This window comes from Cygnus atratus, chromosome 2 (assembly GCF_013377495.2).
Source record: "Cygnus atratus isolate AKBS03 ecotype Queensland, Australia chromosome 2, CAtr_DNAZoo_HiC_assembly, whole genome shotgun sequence".
Classification (NCBI taxonomy): Eukaryota; Metazoa; Chordata; class Aves; order Anseriformes; family Anatidae; genus Cygnus; species Cygnus atratus.
Window position 1 is genome coordinate 88,550,640 of NC_066363.1, and position 17,794 is coordinate 88,568,433.

Sequence of the window (17,794 nt, forward strand, 5' to 3'; positions counted from 1 at the left end):
CTACATATCCCCCCCACCGTCTTTTTACAGTAGAAAGATGAGAAGCAAGGGGACAAAATCTGGGAGATGGTTGGAGTATCTGAACTGAAATAGAAAGGAGAAGGAAATGTGGGTTGAATTAATCTGATGTGGGTCTATGTAGCTTTTTCCTGTCAATGATGAACTTATTTTATTTTTGGACATTTAAAAAAAAAATCATAATGCAGCTGGATTCTGGTGTGCTCCTGGGTACCATCTAATTCCAGAAATACCATACTGTTGATTTAAAGCTAGGTCACACTTCAATAAAAATTCAAAACAGAAAGTAGAGCAAGTTTTCAGGTAATCCATCTTCCAAGACTTCTCTGAGATTGTATGATGGCATTCCTCTGACAGCTTCATGACACTTCTGAAAGTTCTTCAGGCAGACAGGACTTCTAAACTGGCTATTTCTACAAAAGAAAATCACTGAAAAAAAATCATTTATTTTTACATGAGAAAAAGACCATGACAGGAAATCCTAACTGTTGTAAATTACAATAAAAACAATAAACTAATAAATAATAATAATAATAATAAACTTAGCGTGTGAACCATAGTATAAGGAATTTCAAAATTAGCAGTACTTTCAAAACACGTGTCAATTTTCTTTCTACATCTATTGTCTACTTCGTATAAAGCACATGTTCCTTTGTTTCATTATTTTTACAAGAAACTTACCGCGTTTCTTATTTCTTAAAAGGAAGTGTGTTTTTTAGTCTATGACAATCTTACTTACTTCAGTTTAATGTGTCATCAGTCCAGACAATAATAATAAAGAAAAACAAGAATGTAATAAAAAACAAAAACTAATAAATAAATAATTTAAAATAATAATAATAATAAAAAAAGAAAATAAATCAGCATATTTCTGCCTTAGAGATTAAAATTATCATGACTTACATGTGGCATTCCATTTGAACTTGTGAAAATGTATATTCTCACTCAAGCATGATAACTGGACTTGTATTTCTTATCACGCTATCAAATTAAAAAAAAAAATCTAGGAAAAAATGAGTAGGAATATAAAAATAAAATTGCTTTGACATTATTTCTGTGTGTATCTATATATATACTCTTTACATTTTCCACTAAAGTATGCTATTTGTATTTCCTGTTTCCTAAGCAAATTTAATATTGCATTGCATTTCCTTTATGGATTCTTTAGGCTAAAAGTATAAGTGACTATAAATATAAAACTTACACAGCGGGGAGAGGGATCCAGATAATTCTACTTATGAAACATTGTGTGGGGCTAAATAGAATGGGGAAGAGACTGCAGAATAAATTATAGTCATCTGAGTGACAAATATTCAAGACATATTTGAGTAGTGGAGGGAGGTGGTTGCAGCAGCTAGACCAAAAAATCTGCAGGTGCATATTAGAACATGAGCAGCAAAATTTTGCCATGGAGTGAATGAGATTATTTGTATTTTTAAACAGCCATGAAAGCAGATGGATTTCTCTAACCTTAAGAAAATTAAACTGAGGTGTCTCAGATGAAAGTAGAGTAATATCCTCACAACAGAGAGAAAAGGCCCTCAAGAAAGCAAATTGTGCTGCTAGCTGCCTTGAGACAGAATTGAATCTGAGTCACACTGTCCAACAAACATTTCCTGACCCAGACAGCTTACTGCCTACAGGTTTTCCTAAACTGATAGCCAATACAAAAAGTGTCAGGAACCCATTGTTCTTGTATCTCCATGAAAGAAGAAGGCATATCCCTAACAGGAAAAACTTCCAAATTAACTTTTAAAATTAATTAACATGTATATAATACTTTCTGTATTACAGAACCCTCTTGTCAACTGTGGATCATTAGCTTATGCTAATCAGTTCACATCAAATAATACATACAAATAATAAATAAAACTCCTAGCATAGACCTTGTTTCTTACACAAAAGATTCATTTCAAAACTGAGGAATCTCAGGTATTGTTTTCAAGGTTTTCATGCTAGTAATATCCACTTGGTAGTGTAATTGCAGGCCTATGCATTAAAAAAAATAAATAAATAAAAACACAAAGGACATTTACCCTGGAGATTACATGTTTCTGCATTGCAATAATACTTTTATGTTGACTTGACCAACACAAAGATTTTTTTCCCCTCTTTCTTAGAGTTATGTTTATATTGTGTGTATTTTTAGCTTGTTCTGTAGCATGCCGGGTTTTCAAACACGGCAGAAGTCCCACAGAGGATATCTATGTCTGGTAAAAGTGTGCAAATATGGGGTATTGTAAACTGCACACATAAAATGATGCATGCACAAACGCTTCCACACTGTGCCAGTCTACACGGCTTTGGTTTTCTGGCTTGCAAATACAAATTAATGATGTTGCCACACATAATGTGATGAGCTTCACATCCCAAAAATTCTGTATAGAAACTAAAGACCGCATAAACTTTGGAAAAAAACATACTTGGAAAACAATGTTCTGGAAATTTTATTAAATTTTGCCATACTCACATGAAACTATTTTTCTTATTAGTTGAAGAGAAAGATCATTCCTGACAGACATTGATAGTCATTTGTCATTTAGGATTATTATTATTAAATACATATTTCTATACATTTTTTTTTTTACTTAAGTTTTTTAAAACTTACTTTGGTCTGTTTTTCATTGCTGAATCTCTTAGTCATGCATGGACAACCAGCCAACCTGGGGACAACTGCAAACAAAACAAGTTGAAAAAAATTACAATTTCACAGTCATTTGCACTCTGTTCTCAACCAGGGCTCTCCTGCACTGATAGATCCTTTTAAAGTTAGTCAGTTGCAATCTAATAATCTCAAACCCAAAAGTAGGTTTTATCTCTCTGTGTCTTTTGTGAGACTTATTATTTACCTAAATTAAAAAGGCAAGGAATATAATTTGAGCACAGAGGAAATTTTCTGATATTTTCTTATGGCTTTTAACAATCTCTTCTCTTAGTACATAGTGCTATATTTTAAATGATACACTTTGGCTCTCAATTGCTATTAATGTCAGTTTGGAACAAAATGTTGTTATGTTTAGAAATAGGATCTGGGCTCATAAGTCAAGGAGGTACTTCTGAAAATATTACTCAAAATTATTTCTCCCAAAATTGTCCTTGGATGGCCTAAATTTCCACTCAAATAATCTCAGAGTAGCATAAAATCTCATATACAGCTTTTGGTTTTGTGTATTTCATGTTCCATATTTATTGCACAAAAAGATATACTTAAAATAAGACTTTAATAAATAATCATGGCTGAAAAAAAAACACATACTGTCTGAGACAGACTCACGAGCCTGCCATAGCACAAATGTCTCCTGCTACGCAGAAGACAAAAGTTCCCTTATCCCACCAGGCAGTAGGAGGAGACCTAGGCCAAGGCAGGGAGTGGAGGCAGGTTCCTGTTTGGGGTGGTAGGCGAGCCCTGTCCCTGCCCACCTCACCTTCCCATCTACCCTTATATAACAGATATGAGGGTCTAGAACATGACAGTCAGAACAATGAAGTAGACGAAAGCCCATCCCAGCTGGAGAGGATGCCTAAGGCAAGGCAACCTACCCCCTGCATTGCTACATCAACTGTCAAAAAAGAAAGAAGGGTTATTGTCATGGGGGACTCCCTTTTGAAAGGGACAGAGGGCCCAGTATGCCGACCGGACCCAACCCACAGGGAAGTCTGTTGCCTCCCTGGGGCTCGGGTGAGAGACTTTGCTAAGAAAGTCAAGCGCCTGGTACAGCCCACCGACTACTACCCGCTACTAGTCTTTCAGGCTGGTAATGACGAGGTAGCAACGAGAAGTCCGAGAGCGATCAAAAGGGACTCTAGGGCTTTGGGGCGACTACTTAAAGGATCAGGGGCACAGGTTGTGTTTGCCTCTGTCCTTGCGATAGGGGGGATCGATGTTGACAAGCAGACTCATCACATTAACATGTGGCTTCGGGACTGGTGCAACCAGCAGAATTTCGGGTTTTTCGATCATGGGAAGGTCTACGCAACACTGGGCCTGCTGGCACCAGATGGGATGCGCCTCTCCCAGAGAGGGGTGAGGATTTTTGCTTAGGAGTTGGCAGGGTTGATAGATAGGGCTTTAAACTAGAGTCGAAGAGGGAAGGGGATAAAACCAGGCACACCGGTGATGAGCTAAGGGATGGTGTGCTAGAATCAGGGGGACTGTGTGCTAGTGAGGCCCTTCGGTCAACTACACAAGGTGCTGCATGTAGGGAGGCGCATTTGAAGTGCTTCTACACAAATGCACGCAGTATGAGGAATAAAATGGATGAGCTAGAAGTCTTGGCCCAGTCCCGCAGCTATGACATCATCAGCATAAGCAAAACCTGGTGGGATGAGTCCTGTGGCTGGTGTGTTGCAATAGATGGTTACAGGCTCTTCAAGAGGGACAGGCAGGGTAGGCGAGGTGGCGGGGTGGCAATGTATGTGAAGCATGGGCTGGGCTGCGTGGAACTTCACATTGGCAATGGCAAAGTTGAGAGCCTCTGGGTAAGGATTAAGGGACGAACAAATAAAGGGGATGTCGTTGGGGGAGTCTATTACAGACCACCCGGCCAGGACGAAAACGCCGCTGAATTATTCTTTGCAGAACTAAGAGATGCCTCGAGATCAACTCTGCTTGTCCTAATGGGGGATTTCAACTTGCCAGACATCAACTGGGATCACCACACGGCTGACACGAGCAAGTCCAGGAGGTTCATAAAGCACCTAGATGATAACTTCTTGGTGCAGGTGCTAAGAGAGCCAACTAGGAAAGGTGCCCTCCTAGATTTGTTGCTGGAGAACAGAGAGGGTCTTGTGGGAGACTTGGCAATTGGCAGCCCTCTCGGTCATAGTGACCATGAAGTGGTTGAGTTTAGAATTTATGGTGACAGAAGGAAAACTGTCACCAAAACTTCAGCCCTGGATATGGGGAAAGCAGACTTCAGGCTGCTCAGGGAACTAGTCAGCAAGGTCCCCTGGGAAACTGCTTTTGAAGGCATTGGCATCCATCAGTGCTGGTCAATCTTTAAGCACTGCCTGCTAAAAGCACAAGATCAGGCGATTCTAAAATATCGGAAGTCAGGCAAGCGGGGCAGAAGGCCGTCCTGGCTGACCAGGGATCTTCTACTGGAGCTTAGCCATAAAAAAAAAGTGTACGGCTGCTGGAAGGAGGGTGAGGCGACAAGGAAGGAATACAGGGATGCTGTTCATGCTTGTAGGGAGAAAATTTGTGTGGCCAAAGCCCAACTAGAGTTGAAGCTGGCCATGTCTGTGGGAGACAATAAAAAAGGGTTTTCTAGATACGTGAACAGGAAAAGGAGAACCAAAGAAAACATAGGTCCGCTACTAGATGGGGAAGGTCTCCTCACAGACAATGACATAGGCAAAGCAGAGACGTTTAATGCCTTCTTCGCCTCTGTCTTCAACACTGATGATGGGCTTCAGGACCCAGGGTACCCTGAGCCGGAGGACCGTGACGGTGGGAATGACAAACTCCCAACCGACCCTGAACGTTTGCGGGATTTGCTGCTCCACCTGGATCCATACAAGTCCATGGATCCGGATGGGATTCATCCCAGGGTGCTTAAAGAGCTGGCTGACATCATCGCGGGACCTCTCTCTATTTTTCAATGATCTTGGGAATCTGGGGAGGTCCCATTGGACTGGAAGCTGGCAAATGTTGTGCCAATATTCAAGAAGGGTGAGAAAGAAGACCCTAGCAATTACAGGCCTGTCAGTCTCACGTCAGTGCCTGGTAAAATTATGGAGAGGATGAGCCTTGAAGTTATTGAAGCGCACCTGGGGGACAATGCAGTCATTGGTCCCAGCCAACGTGGGTTCATGAGGGGTAGGTCCTGCCTAACAAATTTGATTTCTTTTTATGATAAGTTCACCCATCTAGTCGATCAAGGGAAACCAGCTGATGTGATCTTTTTGGACTTCAGCAAAGCTTTTGACACGGTTTCCCATAGGATCCTACTAGACAAAATGTCCAGCATACAACTTAACAAAAACATCATATGATGGGTGAGCAATTGGCTGACGGGCAGGGCTTAAAGGGTTGCGGTAAATGTGGCCACATCCAGCTGGTGGATGGTCACTACTGGGGTCCCTCAAGGCTCCATTTTAGGGCCAGTCCTCTTCAATGTTTTTATAAATGATTTGGGCGTAGGACTAGAAGGTGTTTTGAGCAAATTTGCCGACGACACCAAACTTGGAGGAGTTGTGGACTTGGATGAGGGTGGACAGGCCTTGCAGAGAGATCTGGACAGAATGGAGAGCTGGGCGATCACCAACCACATGAAGTTTAACAAAAGCAAGTGGCGGGTCCTGCTCCTGGGACGAGGCAACCCTGGCTATATGTACAGACTGGGTGACGAGACACTGGAGAGCAGCCCCGCAGAGAGGGATCTGGGGGTTGTGGTTGACAGCAAGTTGAATATGAGCCAGCAGTGTGCCCTGGCAGCCAGGAGGGCCAACCATGTCCTGGAATGCATCAAGCACGGCATTGCTAGTCGGTCGAGGGAAGTGATTGTCCCACCCTACTCTGCGCTGGTGCGGCCTCACCTCGAGTACTGTGTGCAGTTCTGGGCGTCACAGTACAAAAAGGACATTAAACTGTTGGAGAGTGTCCAGAGGAGGGCGACGAAGATGGTGAAGGGCCTAGAGGGGAAGACATATGAGGAGCGGCTGAGGTCACTGGGCCTGTTCAGCCTGGAGAAGAGGAGGCTGAGGGGGGACCTCATCGCAGTCTACAACTTCCTCGCGAGGGGGAGTGGAGAGGCAGGTGGCCTATTGTCCGTTATCACCAGTGACAGGACCCGCGGGAATGGTGTGAAGCTGAGGCAGGGGAAGTTCAGGCTTGACATCAGGAAGAGGTTCTTCACCGAGAGGGTGGTTGCACACTGGAACAGGCTCCCCAGGGAAGTAGTCACTGCACCAAGCCTGTCTGAATTTAAGAAGCGATTGGACTGTGCACTTAGTCACATGGTCTAAACTTTTGGGCAGACCTGTGTGGTGCCAGGAGTTGGACTTGATGATCCTTATGGGTCCCTTCCAACTCGGGATATTCTATGATTCTATGATTCTATACTTGTATCTAAATAAGGTTTTATGGTTTTTATCTCTTTGTTTAAGGAATGTGCACATCGTAGAAAGAAGAGATGTTAAATGAGTAAGTATTCGTAGAATCTATGTGTAGATTTCTCCTTTTATCCAGTCACATATTTTTGGCAGTTCTTCATGTCTAGGACCATAAAAACTGGTCCTACCCATCATATACATGCATACCAGTTTAAAAACACATCAACCTGCTCTATTTCACTAACAGGAAAAAATCCTATGCCTTTCTGTAGCATTGAAAAAAGCCCAACCAACAAACTTTTTATTTTGAAAACCTGACGTATAACAAAACAAAACCCTCAAGTCCCTTACCATGGACAGCAGAGTTCTTTCCAAGGACTTAGCAGGCTCAGGATCAGGTTCTGCATTTCAAGCCAGAACAGAATTATTTGAAAAAGCCTCTTGCCTTAAGTGATTGGTGCTTTTCATATCACAGTCTCCTGAAAAAGAACCTCTCAGATGTGTTTACTTATGGTACCTTTTTAAGCTTCTGAAGTGATCCAGAGTATGTACATTCAGTTTTAGCAGATTAAAAAAAAAAAAAAAAAAAAAAAAAAGAGAGAGAGAATGAATACACTAACAAAAACCTGGGCAGCGACAGAAGATATGGGCATCAATAATATGTTTCTGAGATACTCTGTTTTGCAGCTTATTGGTACTTATCCTAGAGTTTTGAAAACTTGTAAAATGTCGTGTTGAACAAACAGTAAAATCATGGTGTTACCCATTTCAAAATGTCAAAGTATAGCAGCTACAATTTTTCATCAATTTTTTATTTTTAGTTTTCACCAATGGGCAACTTCATATTTTGGGGTTCTCTCAGTAAGAAAAAATCAACTATTCTCTTTTAATTATAGCTGGTACTTCATATCATTGCAGTATATTTCTTTTTTTTATTATTATTATTCATTATATAATAACAAACTATCAGTATTTGGGTGTGTGTAGAAACAAACTTTTAGGTACAAAACTTCTCCCCTTTTTGCATTCAAAACTCCTATTAATATTATCCAAAAGCAGGAGTTTCTAAGGAAAGCAGAAATGAGTCTTTTAAATATGTTTTTTTTTTTTTTCCTTTGTTGCCATGTTCTTCTTCCTCTCAGACAAAACAGATCTTTTACTTAAGCTTCCCCATTTGCCACCTTTATAATTATCAGTCTCCTTATAAAATAAAACAAAACTCAGCCTAGACCCAGAATACATTGTGCACTTCTGGCCCCTGAAGACATGCATGATCTATGAAGGTCACTAGAAGATCCTGAGAGACTACTGAAATGCAGTTCCCTGACACAAGTACAGGAAGTTCAAGAAATGTGTTTCTCTTGTGCCAGGCTGCAAGAAAGAGGATTACAGGTGTTTTCCGGTTGGTCTGAGTGGCCCTATCACATGAAGCTGTAAGACATCCCCAATTTTATGCCCCAAGTGGGGCAGCTCGTATTAGGGTTCAGTGACTATTCACATTTTTAACCAGAAAATGAAGGCGCAGCAGGAAAATGGCTTGGAACTGCAGGCTACACTGCCTGCATAACATTACCACAAAGCATGACTCGTCTTCCGCAGTTTGTCTTTGTTGCTGGGGGGGAGCTTTGTTAGCAGAGGGGATTATTCCTCCTTTGGCTACCCTGGCTGGTGATGGAAGGGGTGCCCAGTTAAACATGCTGGTCAAGGGGCACCTTCTACCCACTATGGATGTGGAGACACCATAAGAAAGCAGGGAAACCTGAGGGAGACTGACTCCCTGGCAGCATCCTCATCTACTCTGACACTGGCAGCGCTTGCTGGTGGCTGTGCACGGGGGCTGACAGGCAGATGGGAAGGCAGCCCAGCACCTACAGGCTTTTGCTGCACCCTCACGATGCTTACCCAGGTTTCTCCAAGATTTACATTTTTTAAGTCTAGCCTTATTACAAATTCTTATTTGTCTCATAGTTTTGTTTCCTAAAAAGCTAGTAAGCCATGCCTAGCAGCTCCAGTGTACCAAGCTGACAAATAACATTGGTATTGGAAGTTACTGTCAAACCATTAAATGTGGTTTGCAGTTAGCCATCTTTAGGGACTGATGTGGCTGTGCAGCCCTTTTGGAACATATTTGACACTGCTCACATTATAACACCCTAACATTGCCAGAAATCTTCACAGTATTATTCTATGGCACAAATGAATGGCTGCATAAACAGTGTGACACCCTGAAGTTTGCTCCAGTTATATTTCCCCATCTTCAGTTTCTGTCCACAATATGCAAATAGTTGTCCTCATAGAGACAATTACTCAGACAAAAACACAACTACATGTAATATTTCCACAACTCCTATTTTCCAGGATAATGTTCTAATACAATGTCTGCCTTTTGTACTCTCAAAACAAATCAGAACTTAATAATAGAGCAAGCATAGACATGTACAGAGAGTGCATTAAAGTCACCTCCACTTTTCCTAACAAACACATTGCCATCTGTCATCCCTGTAACAGCCTGTGAAGGCAAAGGAATTTCAGTTTGAAGAAATGATCTAGAAAGAACCAGTCACTGCATTTGCATTGATTACTGCAAATGTGCTGCTGGAAGGGCAAACTTGTTGGGGAACAGGAGTCTGAACTCTTATTATCTCACACAAAGGTACAGGAGGGAAAATGGGAACCTAGAGAAAGGCATAATTATAGTGTCTTCCTGTCAAATGGCTGGAGGGATAAAATGTCATCTTCCTGCATAATAAATAAATTAGAATTTCAATATTTAAATCCTCATCAGAGAGAAGATCTGTCACAGAATAACCATTAATTTCTATACTGCCTCTAGGGTAATTTTTCACCATTGAGGGCATTTTGACTGTTAAATGCTAATATGAATTAAACAAATGCTTATAAAGTCTGAGATATCTAATCAAGAAAACGCAGAAAAGATTAAAATGACATTCCCTCCTATCCCCCCCCTCCCCCCCTGCTTATAACAGTTGCTGGTTGTGATATCCAGATGTGAAGCATCTAATGAGCATAATAGCATCTATTTTAGGAACTACTGTAGCATCAATATTATTTTGCAGATCACGATGCATTAGAAAAAAATTAAAGACAAGGAAATTGTGGTGTCCCTGTCATTTGATTTCATCAGTGGCACTTTGTAGCTCATCCTTGAAATCTGTCAGAATCTCAGTAAACAACATTACTTCAGTGTCATCTATATTCACCAGAAAGTCCTAATAGCTGCTGAGGTAACCTTGACTGTCAGTCGTGAACAGGAATGGTAACCAATAGTGACCACAATTAGGGGTCTGGTCACATCATTCTTATCCACATAGTCTTTTCTTCACCTTTCTTCAACTTTATATTTCCTTGTAACCTCATATCCCTTCATTCAATCTAATGGAAGATTTGTAAGGCAAATCTTACATTAATCCTTCTCCAATGGATCTTTTCTTTATATCCGTTAAAAAGAGGTAATAACAATATAAAATTAATATTTTTGCTCAGAAATTACAAATAAAGTTGCCATTCTACAATAATGAGGTATATAGTTCCATGTAAAATAAAATAGTAATAATAAAAATTATAATGATATCTTTCTTCAGTCCCTTTCTTGATAAAATAGGTTCTCAAGTAGCCTACGCCTTCTACTAACACCCTCCTTCCAGCTACTTCTCTCCCTCAGCATTGCACTCTCTGTGACCTTGTGCATCCTAGAAGACAATGTAATGAGGAGCAGCCATAGTTCAGGAGACAGAGCAGCAGCAGGTGAATACAAAGATCATTGCTGAAATCCTTGGATTTGTGAAATAGCCCTGAAGTTATACAGAATAGTCACTGGAAACAGCTTTTGGGAGAATAAATAAATAAATAAATAAAATTGTCACCTGAATTGCCTGTCTGGATTTGAACTTAACGTGTTAAGAGAAATATATATTGGTAACTAAAGTGACATAGTCAAGTTTATCAGGAATGTAACTGGGCAAACTTCAAAGACATGATTAATACAGATGCACCAAGCAGCTGCACCAAGTGCCAGACACAGATGAAGAGACATTTCTCCTCTCCTACCAACTTGGTCAGCACTAACCTTAATGTCCACTTAGCAGAAAACTTTCCCCATCCTGTATCAGCAAACAAGTGATCACTATTCCACCCCTTTTTCATCTGGTTAGTTATCTAGATACTTATTTTTCTTTTTTTCTTTTTTCCCTTGTTTGTTACCATAGTGATAGAAAGCACAAGGTGAGAGCACAACGTTTTGTGCACAAAACAAGGAAGGCAAGGATCACCCACTAGACTTGCTGGCAGAGTGCTTTAAGTAAGCTCCTTTGCTGACAATAGAAAGGCTTTTTTACGATAACACTTGGGTGTTTTTATAGTTATTGTGCTTTAAATAGCTTGCTGAAAGCTCATCTGAGAAATGTCATGACCCTGGGCAATCCAACTATGCTTTATTTTTTCTGTTTCCCACATCATCATCATTAGGAGGGATAATTCAGGAGGCCAGATCTGGCTTTCAGCTATACCCATGAAACCTCTGCATCTTCAAATCAAGGTCGTAGTAACGTGTGCTTGGAAGTAAGGTTGTGTGGAGATAGCTCAGGGTATGACGCACCGAAAAAGCCTTTGTTACTGCTGCCAAGTTGTCAGACAAAAAGAACCTGTCTTAATTGTTAAAGCCCAGAATGAGCTTCCAGGTTGGCAACTCACACAAGGAAAGCATCTCTTGAAAATTGCTGCAGAGTGCAACAGAGAGCAACATTACGAGGCAACTCAGGCACTTCTCATCCATGAAAACAGTATGTAGAGTTGTTCATCCAGGGTACAAATAATTCATCTTCATTTACAAGTACCCTGCAGAAATACATGCTTGTACTTGGGAACACCACTCTCTTTACAGCTTTAACATTATTTCTGAATCTTAGAAAGCATCTCTCTAGCATACAAGGCCTCACTAGAAAACACTGCCAAGAGAAGAAAAAGAAGAGAACTTCTTTTTAAGAACATTTGATGAACTATGAGTGAGAATTCCTACTGGTGCAAGAGACAATGATAAGTAGTAGTCAGGAGAGGTTTCCACAGACAAATGAGAGTGTAGCTGAATAATAGCATGTTTTGCTCATTTAGCTCCTTCATTGCTCAAAAGCAAGGTTTGCATCTACAATTTCAGTAGGTACTTGGAAAACTGAGAAAACAAAATAATGTCTTATTTGAGGATTGCAGAGTGTTTATATTAGGAACTCTGATGCATATTTTGTATCTGAAAGTGATGTGTTTTGTTAATCGTGGTTTAAATAAAACTTAAGTGCATTTTTCTTCCTTATGGCATCCAAATATTACTACTCCTCAAAGAATAACAGTTCCATCATTTGAGAAAACTAAAATTAATTAAGTAATTAAATAAAAATATTAACCTTTGTTTTCTCCTTTCTTTCTGATGTGTGAAGTGACATTATATGACTGCATTCACTATTCATTAATGTAAGTCACTGTTTATAGTGCAGTCCCGCAGCAGTAAATGTGGCCAAGCTTTACAATCTTATGCCATTAAATATCTAACATTTTATTCCACTCAGTTGTAGAGAATGTGCTGAACAGGTAAGAGAATAATTTCATTCTTCTGTCTGTATCATGTTATTTTACTAGTTTCTTTAAAATAGTGGTATGTAAGCATTGTCAGAGTGGAAAGGATTCTGCAGAAAACAAGTTCCACAAGAACAGATCTAGAGTAGTATTAGCATCAAATTACTTTATTTCAGTGTGTTTCTTTACAAAACAGGGTTGTATGCAAGTCTTATACATAGGAGAAAAAAAAATAATTTCATTTTCCTGTGTTCTAGAGAATATTAGAAAATTGAACTCCCTCAGCTCATAGTGGACTTTAAATATCTGCTGCCAGACAGAAATTCCTTCTGACAGGATTCCATTTACTGAGTCCTTTGCATTCCAAGGGATCTACTATGTTTCAGTCAAAGAGAAAGGAACATAATACAGAAGATGTTGTCTGCTGTGGATGACTGCAACCAACTTCAACATGCCTGTAAGAAGTTTTGTAGAAGAATGCTACTTGTTGAGCATTTCTTTGGTGAAAGTAGTTTAGATTGAGCTTAACACTGAACGCTGACAAAGATGCAATGAGAGAAAGATGGAACATGTTTAAGAGGAGTGGAAGATGTTCAATAAATTAGAAGCAGCTATTCTTTTAAAATTCAAGCCATTTGGATCACCCTCACCAATAGACTGAGAATCAGCAATGTCTAACCCAATAAAAAGCATTAGGAGCAGCAACTAAATGTTTTGTTATGAATATTCAACATGACATTTATATCCTCTTTGCTTACAGAACATTCAAGGCTGAAGAAATAGCAAGCAAGATGCATGCCTGACTTTTCAAAACTGATACCAGTGGAGAACGAATTTGTTCTACCATCTTTTTCATCACCTCATTGAAAACACCACTCATGTCCTGCAGCAGTAGACAAGAAAAGGGGATTATACAGCTTCTCAGATGATTACGTGAAAATTCTAAGACAGATTAATATTAAATTCAACTAATAAGTGATAAACAGATTTAATGTGGAATGAATGGCATGAGGACAATCAATGTATCAGAATCATCAATGCCCTGAACATTACTATTTAGGTGTATTTCTCTCATTTCCAACAGCATGCATAAGATAAAATCTGTTAGAAAATCAAACTGTGTTTTCACAGCTGCAACTTGTGTCAGACTAGAAGCAAAATATATGGCTGCAGTGATTCAGAGCACTACAGCTATGAGAAGGTGATGCAAAGCCAGTACATCTTAATGGCTTATCTGGCATAAGCATCTAGAAGGCAGGGCAGTTAAAGTGACAGGTTGTGCCCCCTTAAACCTAGACACATCTTGTAGTTGCATTAACAAGTTTCACTGCAAAAAATATGCTACCTTTCTGTTGTTTAACTGTAGTTTGAGGATAGCGTCCAGAGTGCAAATGTGTCTGCTTGACTGAGTGTCATACCCCTGCAATTTTCAGCTGTCTTGTCATTTGCCCACATAACACATACATCCTGACATGCACATTAGGATGTGCTGTGTTGCTTGCATCCAAAGCAATCAGCCATGGCTAAGTCCTCCCACTATGGCATTAGTCTGTGGTTTGATTCTATGTAGTCTGGCAAATCAAGCTGCTGAGTGAAGGGTAAACAATACCTTGCACTTAAGTTTTAACTTTTTGCATATACATTTTGTAGACTAATGACATACAGCCCAAGGATATTCCCATGTTATAAGTTCCAAGCTGTGATTAGTATTTAATGTGACTAGTGATGCATATCCGACAGATGTGTTCTTAAAAACAAAGAAGACCTAGTCTCTTATATCTTTGAAAATAGCTTTTTCTCCATTCGTGCACAGAATTTACATAAACCTTTTCACTTTAAAGTGTTCTGGTGCCCAACCCTGTAGCAGACAAACTTGATCTCTAGCTGATTTAACAGAGAGAAGTCTCTCTACTGTTATGTCACTCTGCATCTTTATATACTAAAAGAGAGCATATATAATGAAGACAGTAACAAAAGAGAAGAACAGAACCGTAAAACAGATAAGACTTAAAATTAGAGTGATCTGGCAGGATCTGTAGTCTTGTTTAACTCACAGGGTTATCAGTGTATGTATTCAGATGCAAACCTTGACCCAGCTCCAGGAGAAGCTGCAATCCTGACAGATAACACACATACAAAAAAGATTGCTTGACACATTAAAGCAGTGGTTTTCAACTTTACGGGTGAACATTCCCTTTAATAATGTGAGCTGTCACTGAGTCTGGTGTTAAAGCAGGTCCCAGATGATCAGCACTTCATTTGCAATGTTACAGGGCAGTACTTGAGACTGACAGAGGCAATACTTAGACCATCTACCCACTCAAAGTAAAGTTTAGCAACCGATATGCTGATTGTAATATATCTATATATATAAAAATTAAAAATGTGCATGCCTTTCTAGATTTAAAATTGTCAATTCTTTCCCCTCTTTTCTCACTACTGATGATTGTGAGGGCCTTAATACTTTATTATACAGATGAAGGAGGTTTGCATTATCCCAGCCTTCCTGGGATGTGCACACATTAATCTCTCTGGATGTCTGGGCCCTAGAGTGGGGAGAGAGTGACTGGAAAGAGGCAACGAAAAAGCAAGACTTTGCAGAGGAAAGTTGGTGCATCCCAAAGCATCACTGCAGCAAAAAACATCATGAAAAGAAGAAAAGCTTACCTCAGGCTGTTTCTCCTGTCCCAGATGTAGAAAGTATGGCTGAAATCACTTTTTCTATTACAAAACCTGAAACTCATCCAGAAATTCCAAGAAACAAGGACATAAATTTTCTTCTACAATTTTGAAAAAAGCTGTCTCTTAAAGGAAAACAAGCTGTTGCTCATAGTACCAGTCACAATCAGCAATTCATGCACTTGCATATCTACTTTTATCCCACTACTGATACTACTCATACAGTTAACTGAAAGACTGAAGGTGGTTTTTTTTGTTTGTTTGTTTGCTTGTTTTTTATTACTAAAGTTAGCATGTACTCTGCCCTAGCTATGTTTTGCTTTCAAATGGTAAGTACCTTAAATACCTCAGTCTCATTGCCTTTCTGTTTAAATAAAATCATATACCTGGTAAATGACAGTCCCATAGTATGAGACTGTGATAGCAGTCAGAACAAAAGTTTAACCAATAATGTTATCCTTAAAGGATTTCTCTAGATAGCAGAACTTCATTTATCACACAATGTACACTATGCAATACAGTCAAGCTTCCAGCTGACTTCTATAATTTTGATTATCCCAATAAAGCAAATATTTATTAACAAAAATCTAAAGCCCCGAAAATACATCCAGTGGTAACAAATGCACATATGCAGACTAAGAGATTATTTATCTCATAGTAATTTACTTACATGTATATGTATCTATAAATTCAAGGGCTAAAATCTGGAATACAAAAGGCAACAGATTCCACCAAATTAGTCATATAATTGTATTTCTATATTACCTCAGGCACAGAAATGACTTGCAAAGCTGCAGGTGAATTCCACTTATTACCTGAGTAAAGGTGTTATGAAATCCTTAGGAAGGCGTTTTCATAGCACTGCAAAATAAATGAGTTTTAAAAATGAGATTTCAGCAGCACTTAAACAGTCTTCTGCACAATAATTAAGCTTATTCCAAGTCTGTAAAGCTTTATGCAACATTTGGGTAAATGCACTATTAGAAATATTATTTTTATAGGGAGCACAGCAGCAAATATACCATGTGGGAGTTTCAGCAGCAGACACCAAAGAGGGAACAATACTACTGAGGGGAAAAAGCCACCTCCTGTTCTGTATTTCATAATGTGAAGAAACTGTGGAGAGTTTGCTGCTTAATGGCCTTAAGTTGCAGGCAGAGTCAGCAGTCATCATTCCACAAGCTCATTTGTTTGGGTCAAGCAGAGAAAATCGTCAAACACGGTCATAAAACAAGGCTATAGAGAAAAGGCAAATGATGCAGTTACACCAGCTTCCTGACTGTTTTACACTCAAATAGACATTGTTCCTGGAGCGTGAGGAAGTGGGAGGAAAAGGGTACTCTGAGGACTTAACTTACTTATTTTGAACTTTCTGTGGCTCCTTTTCAAGGCAACAATAAATCTGGCATAACTGGAAAAAAAAAAGAAAACAATTTATCCAGCTATAATATTATACGTATATATATTAGTATATATATATATGTATTAATTAACATGTAGAAGTCACTGTCTCGAGATAACTGCAAGGTTAAGAGGTTAATGAGAGGCAAGGTGGTTTCATAGTTTAAATATGCATAGCTAGGTTAGGTAGGATACAGATGCATGAGATTCTGCACCCACCAGCTTATTATTTACATTCCATTTCAGGTTAATAAACTACTACAGAGGGTGCTTCATTTTTGTATGGGTTTCTATCATCAGTGTGCAAGAGCACAGTTCAAAATAGGGAGGCTGAGCAGAGGGTTGTACTATAACATCCCCTTCCTTGCTATCCAGCACCAGAGTGAATTGTTATTATTGGAATTAGAGTAAAAAGAAAGAGTGGTCCACAGTTGTATAACAAAGAAAATTAACTTTTTGTTTTCAGGGCTTTTTGGTTCAATTCTGCCCTAACTTTCCTCCAGAAAGCAATACATCTGTTACCACAAAAATGAAGAAAAACTGCAGAGAGATATCATAGGCACTCTGCCTGACTGAGTACACTACAGGTATTAATGTTATAATACTGTTATCAACACTGTATCCACATGGATCTTGGTACCCATATGAAACCTCTGTGTTGTTAAAAAGCATCAGTAATATGCTAAAAGTTCAAGATAATAACAAGAAAGATCAGGTCTTCTGCCCTTTTCCCAACATTTATCTCTGTTTCTTTTCTGAAGAGAGGAAACCAGGGAATTTAGGATGTTCAAATCAGACTCCAAAAAAACTTGCAGTTATATGGTACTCAGAGTCAAACCAAAACTCCAGTAAAGCACCAAGGCTCTCTACATTCCAAGAGCATAACATGGGAAAAAAAAAAAAAAAAAAAAGTTGCTTAGATCTTGCCACTTGTTAGCACTGGCTATGATGCTATGATGCTATGATGGTGCAGATGAAATCCTGTTTCCCCTCAGGACCCAAACACATACACGGTTCGGTGAAGGTAACTAACTTCTGATATTAAAGGAGTCACTAA